Raw genomic sequence first — 15,173 nt, 5'->3', positions numbered from 1 at the left:
ATGGTCATGTGCAGGGGCTGGCTGGCAAATTTTGGCCTAGGGGGCAAGCATACAGCAGTGGCCCATGAGCAACGGCACAGCCTCACTGTGAAGGCATGGAACTAGCGCCGGACATGTAGAAATGCGCCCCACAATAATAGCGCTTGCCGGGAGTAATATTCAAATACGTGGGCAACGACAGCAGTGACTGTATGCGGCGCCGCCCCTGACTGAATTTGAGAATCACACCCCTATAACTGAAAACAAACAGGTAGGACAAAGTATATATAATGTTAGAAAATCATTATACTACTATCAATTTTAATGAAAAAAGCTTGTTACAACAAAGCAACGGGGGGCAGTGTAGATATTAGATACGACATGACAGGTTCCCTTTAAAGCCAAGGATGTCAGACTCAAATACACAGAGGGCAAAAGTTCAAAGCTTGGACAAAGTCGCAGACCAACCTTGATATTTATTTAAAAAAATGTCTACAATTGAGGAAGTTTTTCTTTATCAAATATAACGATTAATTTAAAAATTATAGTTGGCCATTATAATATGTTATGTAAAAGCAGTAAAAAGCACATGACCCAATGGCCTAATTTAAATATGTAATTTAACAGAGGATAAAAATCCTTGAATGAAAAAGATAAAAATGTATGACGCAAAGAAAAGTGCCCCCAAACACAGTATAATACCCCCACAGTGAATTCCTCCACACTCACAGTATGATGACCCTACTGCACCCCTCTCCCTCAGTCCCCCCAACAAAGTATGGTGACCCCATCACAGTATGATTCTCCAATTGTAATCCCTACTACACAGCCCTCCATACAGTATAATGACCGCAAAGAGTCCTCCATACAGTATAATGGCCTCACATAGTGCTCCATACAGAATAATGGCCCCACATTGTCCTCCATACAGTATATTGGGCCCCACATAGTCCTCCATACAGTATTATCGGCCACACATAGTCCTCCAAACAGTATAATGGTCCCACATAGTGCTCCATACAGTATAATGGGCCCCCCATAGTGCTCCATAAAGAATAATGGCCCCACATAGTGCTCCATACAGTATAATGGCCCCCACATAGTCCTCCATACAGAATAATGGCCCCACATATTGCTCCACACAAAATAATGGCCCACATAGTGCTCCATACAGTATAATGGCCCCACATAGTGCTCCATACAGTATAATGGGCTCCACATAGTGCTCCATACAGTATAATGGCCCCCACATAGTCATCCATATAGTATAATGGGCCCCACATAGTCCTCAATACAGTATAATGGCCCCACATAGTGCTCCATACAGTATAATGGACCCACATAGTGCTCCATACAGTATAATGGGCCCCACATAGTCCTCCATGCAGTATAATGAGCCTCATATAGCCCTCCATACAGTTTCATGGCCCCACATAGTCCTCCAAACAGCATACACAGCCCCACATAGTGCTCTGTACTGTATACACGGCCCCACATAGTGCTCCGTACCGTATACACTGCCCCGCATGGTGCTCCGTACTGAATACATGGCCCCACATGGTACTACATACTGTATATGACGCGCCCCCTGGGCCGTGGGGCACCCGGAGCCGGGCCTTGTAGATGCTGGGGGTTGTAGTCACCGTGGCGGTGACCGGGTCCGTGACCCAGGGCGGTCAAACCAGGGTAGTTTATGTATAGTCCGACTACGCCACCTGTGGAATGCAGTTATTGGGAACCGCCGCTGCGGAGCAGTCCACTGAAGCTGGTGGTATGTGCAGCAAGGTGATCTAACTCCCCACAGGAAGAGTGTAGCTTCAGGGCTGCGTGTAGGGATGATGGTGGTGATGGTGCAAGGTGTCACGGTGCAAGAATAATCACAGAGTCCACACGATGCAGTCCCAGATCCTTTACTCACGGTTTAAGCAGTTCCACTTACAGGGCCAGTGTAAGAGCCCACGGCGTCCTGTGCTCACGCAGTGAGGGGCTCGGACGACTCCCAGATATCTCCAGAGTATTTATCAGGACCCCCTTCTGTGTGTCCTTTCTGGCCTCTTTCCTTGTACCTCACACGTAGCGGCACCTCTGTCCAGTGTCCTCGGGCCTTAGTGGGCGACGTATGTTCCGCCCCCTGGGTCCTATGTGGCTACTTTCCTAGTGGCTGGTGTGGGCGGCTTGCTGTACTTAAAGTCCCGCAGCGTCCGGTTCCCAGTTGAGCCCTGTAGTCTCTGCTGGTTGAGGGACCTGGTTCCCTTCTTCTGGCCTGACCCCCCTACCTCCTGGCAGCGGCGGGCGTACGGGTGGCTTGTTGCACAGCCCGTACCCCTGGGGTCCCTTCTCTCCTCGTCCTGGAGCCTCCTTCAGGCTCAGGCCTCTTAACTAGGCCTGCCTGTGGAGCAGAGCTCGTGAGGAGCCTCTGCTCCTGTCACTTCTCCTCCTTTGTCTGAACTCCCCTCCTAAACTAAGATGGTGTACTGTTTTTATACCTCCTACTCCAGTGCTCCCAGGATTTACGTTCTCCACTCCATCCACTACTTAGTTCCCCCTCTCTAAGTGGTTCCTCCCCACTCCAGCCAGGGATCAGGGACTGTGCTCTCCCGTAGGAGCAATCTCGCCCTGTCCCCCGGAAATGTGGTGTAGTGGATGTGGTGTTAGGGTCCTGAGCCATACTCCTTCCTTACCTGAGAGTGAGATACCACACCTCTGAGTGAGATGCAATACCTCTGTGGCGACCGAACCCTCAGGGGCGCCACATATACACGGCCCCACATGGTGCTCAGTACTGTATACATGGCCCCACATAGTGCTCTGTACTGTATACACGGCCCCACATCGTGCTCCATACTGTATACACAGCCCCACATAATTCTCCGTACTGTATACATGGCCCCACATGGTGCTCCGTACTGTATACACGGCCCAGCATGATGCTCCGTACTGTATACACGGCCCCACATAGTGCTCTGTACTGTATATAAGGCCCCGCATGGTGCTCCGTACTGTATACACGGCCCCACATAGTGCTCTGTACTGATTATGACTCGCCCCCTGGGCCGTGGGGTACCCGGAACCGGTCCTTCTTGTGTATGGTGCTGATGGGGGTAGTAGTGGCAACCCGATCCCGTGGCTCCGGGGGGTCAGACCAAATTGTGGCAGTCTATTTATCAGTGTTTTTGGAATGTCCGAGTACGCCACCCATGGATTGCGGTCAGGGATGACCGCCGCTGCAAGGCAGACCGCTGAGGCTGTTGTTGGTGTGCAGCACAGAGATAGAATAACTCCCCACGGGAAGAGTGTAGCCTCAGGGCAATGTAGGTGGATGCTGGGGGTGATGGTGCAGGCGCAGCATGAATCACACAGAGTCCAATGGTGCAGTTCAGGCCTTTTACTCACAGTTGATATCCAAGTCACCTCTGTCAGCAATGACTTCCCAAGCCGTGCTGCGTCCACCAGGTGAGGGGCTCGGTCAACCCCCAGGCAATTCAGGAGTGTGGCACAGGACCCCCTTCTATCCTTTCTCTGGCCTCTCGTGCCCCACCAGTGACCACGCTTCTGTCCGGCTGCCTCGGGCCTTCTCTGGTAAAACTTGGCGCCAGTTTCCCTGACCCTATGTGGTGCCTTCCTAGTGGGTGTAGCAAGGGGTCGCACCAATAAATGATCACGACCTCCGGTTCTTGGCTGAGGGATGATTTACCTCCACCAACTTGGGAATCCGGTACCCTTCCGCGGCCTGACCCTTCACCTGATATAACGCGGGCTTGCAACCGTTGCTGTCCGTTCTGCTCTCTTGGGGTCCCTTCTGCCTTCTTGTTTCTGGAGCCTTTCTACTCCTCTGTCTCTCCTCTTTCCTTCCTTCTCCTTCTCCTCTTCTCCTCTCTGGCCCCGGCCTTCTCTCTAGGCCTGCCTCGTGGAGCTGAGCTCAGGCTGAGCCACAGCTCCCTGTCAGCTCTCTCTCCTTTCTGCTCTGCTTCACTGAACTTCTAAGATGGCTCCCACCTTTTATCTGCTTCTTTGTGTCTGAGCTCAGGTGACCTGCGCCCAATGAGCTCCTTCCTATGCTCCAGAAACCGTCCCCTACTGCTCCTACATCACTGGGTTCTCTCCCCCCTCCCCACTCCAGCCAGGGACATGGTCAGTTGTGCCTGCATAAATGGGAGCACCGTCGAGCTGTCCCCCGGAAATGGGGTGAGTGTGTGTATGCAGCTAACTGAGCCCTGGTCCACACTCCATCCTTACCTGGGAGTGGAATATCACACCTCTGGTTGAGGTGCAATACCCCTGTGGCAACCGAACCCTCGGGGCGCCACAATTACATGGCCCCACATAGTGCTCCATACTGTATACACTGCCCCAAATAATACTCCGTACTGTATACACGGCCCCACATGGTGCTCCGTGCTGTATACACGGCCCCGCATGGTACTCCATACTGTATACATGTCCCTGCATGGTTCTCCGTACTGTATACATGGCCGCACATGGTGCTCCGTACTGTATACACGGCCCCACATGGTGCTCCGTACTGTATACACGGCCCCGCATAGTGTTCTGTACTGTATACACGGCCCTGCATAGTGCTCTGTACTGTATACACGGCCCCACATAGGGCTCTGTACTGTATTCATGGCCCCAAATAGTGCTTCATACTGTATACATGGCCCCGTATAGTGCGCCGTACTGTAGACACGGCCCTGTATGGTACTCCATACTGTATACACGGTCCCACATAGTTCTCTGTACTGTATACACGGCTCCGCATAGTGCTCCGTACTGTATACATGGCCCCACATAGTGCTCTCTACTGTATACACGGCCCCACATAGTGCTTCGTACTGTATACATGGCCCCGCATGGTGCTCTGTACTGTATACATGGCCCCGTATAGTGCTCCGTACCATATACAGGGCCCTGCATTGTGCTCCGTACTGTATATGACGCGCCCCCTGGGCCGTGGGGTTACCCGGAGCCGGGCCTTGTAGATGCTGGGGTTGTAGTCACCGTGGTGGTGACCCGGTCCGTGACCCAGGGCGGTCAAACCAGGGTAGTCTATGTGTCTCTGTTATATATAGTCCGACTACGCCACCTGTGAGATGCAGTCATTGGGAACCGCCGCTGCGGAGCAGTCCACTGAAGCTGATGGTATGTGCAGCAAGGTGATGTAACTCCCCACAGGAAGCGTGGAACTTCAGGGCAGTGTGCATGGATGATGGTGGTGATAGTGCCTGGATCAGTAATGATAACACGGAGTCTTTGCAGTGCAGTCCTAGGGTCTTTACTGGTGGCAATTATATAGGCCCCAACGGGAGTACTTGCTAGGGATGAGGGCCTGGTCAGTCTGGGAGCAATCCTAGAATTCCCCTGGCCAGGTGGAGTTGTAGGCCTGCCGTTCTGACTGTACTCTTTGGCTATCACGCTTATAGTCGTGTTGTAGCCCACGTACCTGAGTGTGACGTGCTGTGCTCACCCGTATGGCTGGCGACTCGGATCCCGTGTATTCCTCGCTCCTCTGTGGCGGTACTGGTCCTTTCGTGTGGCTGAGCCTCCGGGCTTCTGTTGGGCCAGGAGACCTGCAATCCCCTGCCCTACGGTATCTGCTGCTGGGCTTGAAGGGTCCCACAGCCTCGGACTCCGGTGTCCGGTCCTCTGTGTACACTGGCCAGGACGAGCTCTGCACAGCTCCAGTCCCTGGCTTCTTACTCCTGTGTCCTCAACTCGACTACAGCCCTGTCTCAGACTGACTAACCCCGCCTCCAGATCCAGTTATATAGGGCAGGATCCTCCCCTTTCTGGTCTGGGGCAGGAGGTGTTGCATGTAGTGTGTTCCCTGACCAGGAAACTCCTGTTTTGCTCCCAGACATGGTATTACTACAACTGTGGCAACCAGACACTCTGGGGTGCCACAATCCCCCCTAGTGTATTTCAGTACTCCGGAACTGAACATATTTTGCAAAAATATAACAGGTAACAATAAACAAGGTACATTAGAATATTACAAACATTACAGTCTTTATAGGTCACGGTGTCATCCGTAACCAGGTGTCCATTCCACTGAAGATGTAGTTTGAGGGACCCGTCCCAAACCCTCCACGGAGGCCCTGGGGTGGCTACAGGGCATTGATGATCCAGATGTTGGACCACGTCTTCAGCCACCTCCACGGGTTTTTGTTCTGTGGTCTGGCACAAAGGGGCACTTTATAGGTGCAACTATTTACAGGCAAAGTTTTTGGTTATTCACTGTCCATAACCTGAAAGTCTTTTTGGACCCTGTCGGGTAACGGGAAAACCATATTTAATACACACATATAGCATTTCAACATTACAGTTATAGTTACATTTAACTTCTCCAGCGAGCAGGGATTTGACCTCTGGTGCTTCTGGTAGATCTGCGTAACACACTGTCTGTCAGTGTTCTACCTTGGTCCCCTGTATTTACCCCTGGTGTGGTGGGCTCAATGTTCACCTCACTACAGGTGTTTGGAGGTGTCTCTGGTAGGTTGGGCAGCTTCCTACGGATCCTTTGGCTTACCGTGGGTACGACAGGCTCGCTACTATCAGAGGGTAGATTCTCCTGGTCTGCTGATGAGGACTCTTCTGTCTCCGGGGCCAATGGTTCTTCCAACTCTACTGGGACTTCTACAGCTTCTTGAGGGGCTGGTTGGAGAAATGTAAGGACTGGCACAACTATTGCATTATTTACTTGTGTCCACGACCGTGGAAATTCTCCGAGTACTGTGCTGACCATTTCTTCCACTTCCTCTGCGGGTTGAGAGATAGCTTGGCCTTCTTCAGCGTGCTGTAGCTGCTCGGGACATTTCTTCAGGTGGTGTCTGGAAACTGTTGCTGTTGTCTCACCTCCGTCCTTACTTATGAGGTACACCTTGGTGTTATCATGGTTTGAGGGTAGAATGGTGTACGACTCTTTTTCCCACACTCTGAACATGAAAATGGCTTTTCCTCTGTGTGAATTCTCTGATATGTAACAAGATTTGTTTTCCGATTAAAACATTTCCCACATTCTGAACATGAAAATGGCTTCTCCCCTGTGTGTATTATCTGATGTTTTAAAAGAATTGATTTGTCTGTAAAACATTTTTCACATTCTGAACATGAATACGGCTTCTCCCCTGTGTGAATTCTTTGATGTGTAACAAGTATGGATTTCTCACTATAACATCCAACTTGTGGAGTCGCCTTTTTCTCTTGAGGACTTGCTCTCCAGGTGACAAGGGGGCAGCAGGTGCATGTTGATTGTAAGTCCTCTCTTGCCTTTCTCTTGCTTGGGACAGACTTCTTTCAACACTTTCCTGTACCTTACGGTATTGCTGTTGTCGCTCAGTGTCCCAATCTTCATCCGGTGAGGCGTCCTTTGGTGTCAGGACTCCCATATCCAGATCGATGGGCAGCTTACCAGGTCTCGCTCGCATCAGGTAAGCTGGTGTGCAGTTGGTGGAATTCACTGGGATGTGGTTGTAGAGATCCACCAGGTCTGGCAACTTTTTCCGGCCACAGACTGCGTTCCTCCAGGGGCAGCGTCTTCAGTAGGTCTATCACCACCTGATTCATCTTTTCACACATCCCGTTGGTCTGGGGATGATAAGGCGTTGTCCTGATCTTCTTGTAGCCGTACAGGTTGCAGAACTCCTGGAATAACTCCGCTTCGAAGGCCGGATCTTGGTCAGTTAGCACACGTTCTGGGTAACCATGCGGGCGGCAGAAGTGCTGTTGGAAAGCTCTGGCTGCTGTCTGAGCCGTTTGGTCCTTGACTGGCACTACTACCAGGAACCGGGAGTAGTGGTCTACGATGGTGAGAGCATAGACATAGCCTGACCTGCTCGGGGATAGCTTCAGATGGTCCAGGGCTACCAGTTCGAGTGGCTACTTGGTGATGATGGGCTGCAGGGGGGCCCTCTGGCTGTCACGGTCTTTTCTTCTCAGGTTGCATGGTCCGCATTCTCAACACCACCTCTCGACTGCTTTCCTCATGTCAACCCAATAGAACCGTTCACGTAGCAGGACTTCCAGCTTCTTCCATCCAAAATGTCCCGCTCCATCGTGGTACGCTTCCAGGACCATAGACGCATCTCGCCTCGGGACTACCACCTGCCAGACTAGCTCATGTGTACAGTTCTTCGACACAGCTTCCCTTCATAGATGAACAGCTTGCTCTTTTCTTTCCACAGCTGTTTGGTCTCTTCTGGAGCATCTGAATCAGGGTATGAGTCAGCTTGTGTCAGCAACTCTTTGACTAGGCGAACAGCCGGGTCACTGTCTTGCGTTTCTGCCCATCCATAGTGGGGTAATTGATTGAACGTGGCTTCTCTGTTGGCAGAGCACCTGTTCTTCACACAATGGGAGCACTGCTTTATCCCATGGCGGTGGAACGCGGGGATTTCTATCTCTTCCAGCTCCTCTGGGTCTTCTCCCCCGTCTGGCAAGTTAGGCATTCTGGACAGCGCATCTGCGTTTGCATTCTTGTGCCCAGCCCGCTACTTGATGGTGAATTCGTAATTAGACAGTCGGGCCATCCATCTTTGTTCCAGGGCACCAAGTTTTGCAGTGTCCAGGTGTGTCAGCGGGTTATTATCCGTGTACACGGTGAATTTGGAGGAGGCAAGATAATGCTTGAAGCGCTCAGTCACGGCCCAGACGATGGCAAGGAACTCCAACTTGAAGGAGCTGTAGTTTTCTGGGCTTCTTTCGGTGGACCGGAGCTTCCTGCTGGCATAGGCTATTAACCTCTCTCTGCCTTTTGGATCTGGGACAGCACCGCTCCTAGTCCCATGTTGCTTGCGTCCGTGTGAAGGATGAACGGTTGGCCATAATCAGGGTAGGCCAGGACCTCGTCCCCTGTTAGGGTCATCTTCAACCTGGTGAAGGACTCATCTTCCAGCTTGTCCCATTTGAATGGTGGTTTCTGGTTCTTGGCCTTTCTGGACTGGCCTATCAGGAGGTCCTGCATAGGAGCCGCCATCTTGGTGAAGCCTGGTATAAACCTTCGGTAGTAGCCTACCAACCCGAGGAGCTGCCACACTTCTTTGATGGTGGAAGGTCTCGGCCAGTCCTTGATTACGGTCACTTTGTCGGGGTCTGGTGCTACACCGTCAGCGCTTGCCACATGTCCTAAGTACTGTACTTTGGGCTTCAGCAGGTGGCACTTAGATGGCTTCACCTTCAGGCCAAAGCCAGCCAGGGCTTCAAACACTTCCGCCAGGTGCTTCAGATGATCCTCATACGTCTTGGAGTATACTATGACGTCATCCAGGTACAGGAGGACTGTCTCGAAATTCTTATGTCCTAGACAGCACTCCATCAACCGCTGGAAGGTTCCTGGGGCGTTGCAGAGCCCGAATGGCATGCAGTTGAACTCACTGAGGCCCATCGGGGTGTTGAATGTGGTCTTTTCCCTATCCGCCTCTGCTACAGGAACCTGCCAATACCCACTAGTAAGATCCAAAGTAGAGAAATAATTAGCAGATTTTAATGCAGCTAGTGACTCCTCTTATCCTGGGTAGCGGGTACACATCTTTATGAGTTATGCGGTTAATTTGCCTGTAGTCTACACACATTCTCATTGTGCCATCCTTTTTCTTTACAAGAACTAATGGAGCTGCCCAGGGGCTACAACTGTCTCTTATTACCCCAGCCTCCTTCATCTCTCATAACATCCCTTTGGCATTTTGGTAGTGTGCAGGGGTACAGGTCGGTACCTTTCTTTAATGGGTGGATGGTCTCCCGTGGGAATATGGTGTTGAACCCCCTTTACCTGCCCGAAGTCGAGTGGGTGTTTACTGAAGACCCTCTCATACTCCTGGACCACCCGGTATACACCTTGTTTTTGGTGTGGAGGGGTGGAGTCAGTACCCACATGCAGCTTCTGGCACCAGTCCTCCATCTGTCCCTTGGAGCCATTATCCTCCGCCTGTTTGGATGGAGGTAAGGGATCCACTGTCTTTTTAGAATTTTGGTTGACGGTGAATAGCTTGGCCAGGGTGGCATACCGGGGCAAATGGACTTCTTTTTCCCCAATGTTCAGGATGCAGACTGGCACTCTCCCATGGTGAACATCAACCACCCCCCTGGCTGTCAAAATGGTGGGCCTACTGTCAGAGTAGACGGGCTCTACCAGGGCCTGGTAATCTCTACCCCTTAGACCGATGGCTGCCCAGCACCATATCAGCATTTCTCTTCTTGGGGGCATGGCATTAGGGAATGGGTCACTCATCCTAACACTGCCAATCTCACCACCAGACAGTTCTACCTGTTGTCTTTTCATCAGGGCTCTGATCTGTCTTTGTAGAACCCGCTGCTGGCTGGAATTGGCGGTCTCCGCAACCTGCTGTAACAAGACAATTATTTCTGCAAGACAATTTTCAATGACATTAGTGCCTAAGGTTATCATGGGATGACTTTCTCGGCGATCAACGTCGACAATAATCAGTCCTTATGCTGGCAGTTCGACTTTGCCTACCTTTATGGTCACTTCTTTGAACCCCACATGAGGTACAGGTTGACCATTGCTGGCATAAATGCTCAAATGTTCGTCTGGACGGCGGGTAATTGCAGAGTCAGTCCAGTACCGTTTGAAAAGAATGTAGGGGATGGTGGTCACCTGGGATCCAGTGTCCAGCAACGCGCTCGTTGGAAAGCCGTCCAGCACGACAGGTAGAACCGGTCGTCCTCCCACATATTTGTCTCGCCAGCTTGATGGGCCTGGTGGTCTTATGCCTGGGGGTTGGCCCTCTGCCCCAGGTTTTGCTCATTTAAATGACAGTACCTTGCATAATGTCCTGGCTGGTTGCAGTGGCGGCAGATGGGTTGTCCGTCCTGGTCGTAGCGGTCGCTGTTCCTCCCTCGGGATGGTGGAATCCTCTTCTGTCGGCGCCACGGGACGTCCTCCGGGCTGGAAGCCAGCTGGATCTTTCCTTTGGGAGACACCTGCAAGGACTGCACAGTTTTGGTTAGCGCAGCTACACTTTTAGATAACTCTTGGACCTGATGGTGCAGGTCTGTAGACGGGGCAGGTCTGTAGAGGGTGCCACCTCCTGGTGGTAGGTGATAGCTGGGTGGCGGTGAGCTGTAGCGCCACCTGGTGCTGGTTCTCGTAGCACCCGGATGGCACTGTCCTTAAACTGAGCAAAGTCCAAGTCAGGGTTTTGTAGAGCCATTATGCGCAGCTGGGTTCGGTGGGCGCTGGACAGTAAACCCTCAATAAATTGTTCAGTCAACAGTCTGTTTTCATCACGCACACTGTCAGGGTCTACCTGTTTGATGGCCCTCAGCGCCTCCTGCAGGTTTAAAGCATAGTCCCGTACACTGTCCTGTGCCCGTTGTTTGCACCCATAAAACTTCATCTCTATCTCTGCTGTAGTACGGGTGTCAAAAGTGTCCTTTAGGCGGGCCAGTATCTCTTTTACAGTCCCTTTTTCCCTGATTGACCAGGACTTTACTTCTCTCTGGGCTGCACCAATCAACTGGCCGATAAGGATGCTCACTTTCTGTACCTCGGACAGGGGGTATACTTTAAATAAACTGTTTAGTCTCTCCTTGAAGTCACTCAGGGTGTGCGACTCTCCTGAGTACTGGGGCAACCACGCTGCCCCCGGTATATAAGGCATGGTGAATGGCATTACCGCGGCAGCGGCCGCGCCGGTGGTTGAAGTTCCCTCCATATCGGGCGTCTTCTCCCCCCCCCTAGTGAACCGTGGCCTACCTTCCTTCTCTTCCCTTCCGTAGGCCGCAGTTCCGCAGGCGATGGGCTCCGTTGAGGACCTGGCGTCGCACGCGTCTGACATCAGTGCTCGCTGTGGTTCCTTCCAGGACCTGGTGCTGCGTCAGTGCGTGGGGCGGGGCTTTGGACTTTGCGTGCTTTCAGCGATCACACCCCTCTTCTTCCCGCGCGGCGACTTAAAAATGGCAGACGATGGCGGGAAAACGGCGACAGATGGTGGGAAATCTTCACCACGGTATGCGACAGTCTGTGAAGGCGCGCAGTACCCGGTGGTAGCGGGCACGCAATCCTGCCAACTACGCCAAAGTTGACGCGCCCCCTGGGCCGTGGGGTTACCTGGAGCCGGGCCTTGTAGATGCTGGGGGTTGTAGTCACCGTGGCGGTGACCCGGTCCGTGACCCAGGGCGGTCAAACCAGGGTAGTCTATGTGTCTCTGTTATATATAGTCCGACTACGCCACCAGTGGGATGCGGTTATTGGGAACCGCCGCTGCGGAGCAGTCCACTGAAGCTGATGGTATGTGCAGCAAGGTGATGTAACTCCCCACAGGAAGAGTGGAGCTTCAGGGCAGCGTGTATGGATGATGGTGGTGATAGTGCCTGGATCAGTAATGATAACACGAAGTCTTTGCAGTGCAGTCCTAGGGTCTTTACTGGTGGCAATTATATAGGCCCCAACGGGAGTACTTGCTAGGGATGAGGGCCTGGTCAGTCTGGGAGAAATCCTAGAATTCCCCTGGCCAGGTGGAGTTGTAGGCCTGCCGTTCTGACTGTACTCTTTGGATATCCCGCTTATAGTCGTGTTGCAGCCCACGTCCCTGAGTGTGACGTGCTGTGCTTACCCGTATGGCTGGCGACTCGGATCCCGTGTATTCCTCGCTCCTCTGTGGCGGTACTGGTCCTTTCGTGTGGCTGAGCCTCTGGGCTTCTGTTGGGCCAGGAGACCTGCAATCCCCTGCCCTGCGGTATCTGCTGCTGGGCTTGAAGGGTCCCACAGCCTCGGACTCCGGTGTCCGGTCCTCTGTGTACACTGGCCAGGACGAGCTATGCCCAGCTCAAGTCCCTGGCTTCTTACTCCTGTGTCCTTAACTCGACTACAGCCCTGTCTCAGACTGACTAACCCCGCCTCCAGATCCAGTTATATAGGGCAGGATCCTCCCCTTTCTGGTCTGGGGCAGGAGGTGTTGCATGTAGTGTGTTCCCTGACCAGGAAACTCCTGTTTTGCTCCCAGACATGGTATTACTACCACTGTGGCAACCAGACCCTCTGGGGTGCCACATATACACGGCCCTGCATGGTTCTCCGTACTGTATACACGGCCCCGCATGGTGCTTCGTACCGTATACATGGCCCCGCATGGTGCTCCGTACCGAATATATGGCACCGCATGGTACTCCATGCTGTATACACGGCCCCACATGGTGCTCCGTACTGTATACACGGCCACGTATAGTGCTCCGTACTGTATACACGGCCCTGCATGGTGCTCCGTACCGTATACACGGCCTCGCATGGTTATCCGTACTGTATATGACGCGCCCCCTGGGCCATGCTTGGGGAATAACCGGAGCCGGATCTGTTGGGGGTAGTAGTCCTCGTGGCGGTGACCCGGTCCGTGCCCAGGGTGTCAAACTCAGTGGCGGATTTTAGTATAAGTTGTTATATTGTTCGACTACGCCACCCGTTGAATGCGGTTATGAAACCGCCGCTGCAGGGCAGACCGCTGAGGCCGGTGGTACAGTTGTGCAGCGTGGGTAGTATAACCCCCAACGGGAGGGGTATGGCCTCAGGGCAGCGGACGTGGATGATGGGGATGGTAGAATTGCACGCAGGCACCAGGAACCACTCAGAGACGGTGCGGTGTAGTTCAGGGTCTTTACTGGTGACAAAGATAGACCCTCCCGGGAGTACTGGCTAGCGGTCGGGGTCTGGTCAGTCCGTGAGCAGACAAGATCTCCCCTGGCCAGGCGGAGTTGTATGCCTCCCCAACTAACTGTACTCTTCTTGGCTACCTTGCTAGAAGCGGGTAAAAGTAGCCCACGTCCCTGAGTGTACCGTGTGGTGCTCACCCGCATGGCCGGCGACTCGGGGCCTTCTGGTAACCTCCGCTCCAGGACGGCGGTGCCGGTCCCTTGCGTGTGACCGTGCCTTCGGGTTTCTTGGCCAGAGGACCTGAAATCCCCTGCCGGTCGGTTTCTGCTGCTGGGTATGGAACTGTCCCCACAGCCTCGGACTCCGTGTCCGGTGAGATCTCTTCAGTCAGGACGAGCTCTACAGCTTCCAGTCTCTGACCCCTTTTATCACTGCTCCCACAGAGCTCCTGTTCTTATTTTCCCTGTAACTGATCCACACCAGACCAGACTGTGTCTCTGTCTCTGTCTGTGTTCTCTTCTAACCCTACCTCAGCCCCAGTTCATATAGGGGAAGTGCTTCCCCTCCCAGGACTGGGCAGGAGGTGTGGCATGCTCAGGATTCCTGACCAGGAGACCTCCCACCTGCTCACAGACGTAATATTGCTATTACTGTGGTAACCAGACCCCTGGAGTTCCACATTCCCCCCTAGTAAAATTTAGTACTCCGGGACTAAACATATTTTTGAAAACATAACAGGGTATTAACAGGAACAATACAATAAGGAAAAACATGTTAAAGTGGTCACGGCGTGTCCGCAACCGGGTGCAATTTTTGAAGCAAAAAGGGTGTCCATTTCACCAAAGAACAGGGAGCCGTAACCAGGTAGGGGTCTGTTCTGCCCCGAGTCTTTAACAGTCTTTAGTCCGTTCCTGGGTTACGCTCCAAACATACAGTACAGCCCAAAAGTTTGGACACATCTTCTCATTTAAAGATTTTTCTGTATTTTCATGACTATGAAAATTGTACATTCACACTGAAGGCATCAAAACTATGAATTAAAACATGTGTAATTATAAACTTAACAAAAAAGTGTGAAACAACTGAAAATATGTCTTATATTCTAGGTTCTTCAAAGTAGCCACCTTTTGCTTTGATGACTGCTTTGCACACTCTTGGCATTCTCTTGATGAGCTTCAAAAGGTAGTCACCATAAATGGTCTTCCAATAATCTTGAAGGAGTTCCCAGAGATGGTTAGCACTTGTTGGCCCTTTTGCCTTCACTCTTTGGTCCAGCTCACCCCAAACCATCTTGATTGGGTTCAGGTCTGGTGACTGTGGAGGCCAGGTCATCTGGCGTAGCATCCCATCACTCTCCTCCTTGGTCAAATAGCCCTTACACAGCCTGGAGGTGTGTTTGGGGCCATTGTCCTGTTGAAAAATAAATGATGGTCCAACTAAACGCAAACCAGATGGAATAGAATGCCGCTGCAAGATGCTGTGGTAGCCATGCTGGTTCAGTATGCCTTCAATTTTGAATAAATCCCCAACAGTGTCACCAGCAAAGTACCCCCACACCATCACACCTCCTCTTCCATGCTTCACAGTGGGAACC

Source organism: Phyllobates terribilis, unplaced genomic scaffold, assembly GCF_046119375.1.
Source record: "Phyllobates terribilis strain yellow unplaced genomic scaffold, ASM4611937v1 Scaffold_5__5_contigs__length_657084704, whole genome shotgun sequence".
In the NCBI taxonomy this organism is placed as follows: Eukaryota; Metazoa; Chordata; class Amphibia; order Anura; family Dendrobatidae; genus Phyllobates; species Phyllobates terribilis.
This window is presented reverse-complemented; position numbering follows the sequence as displayed.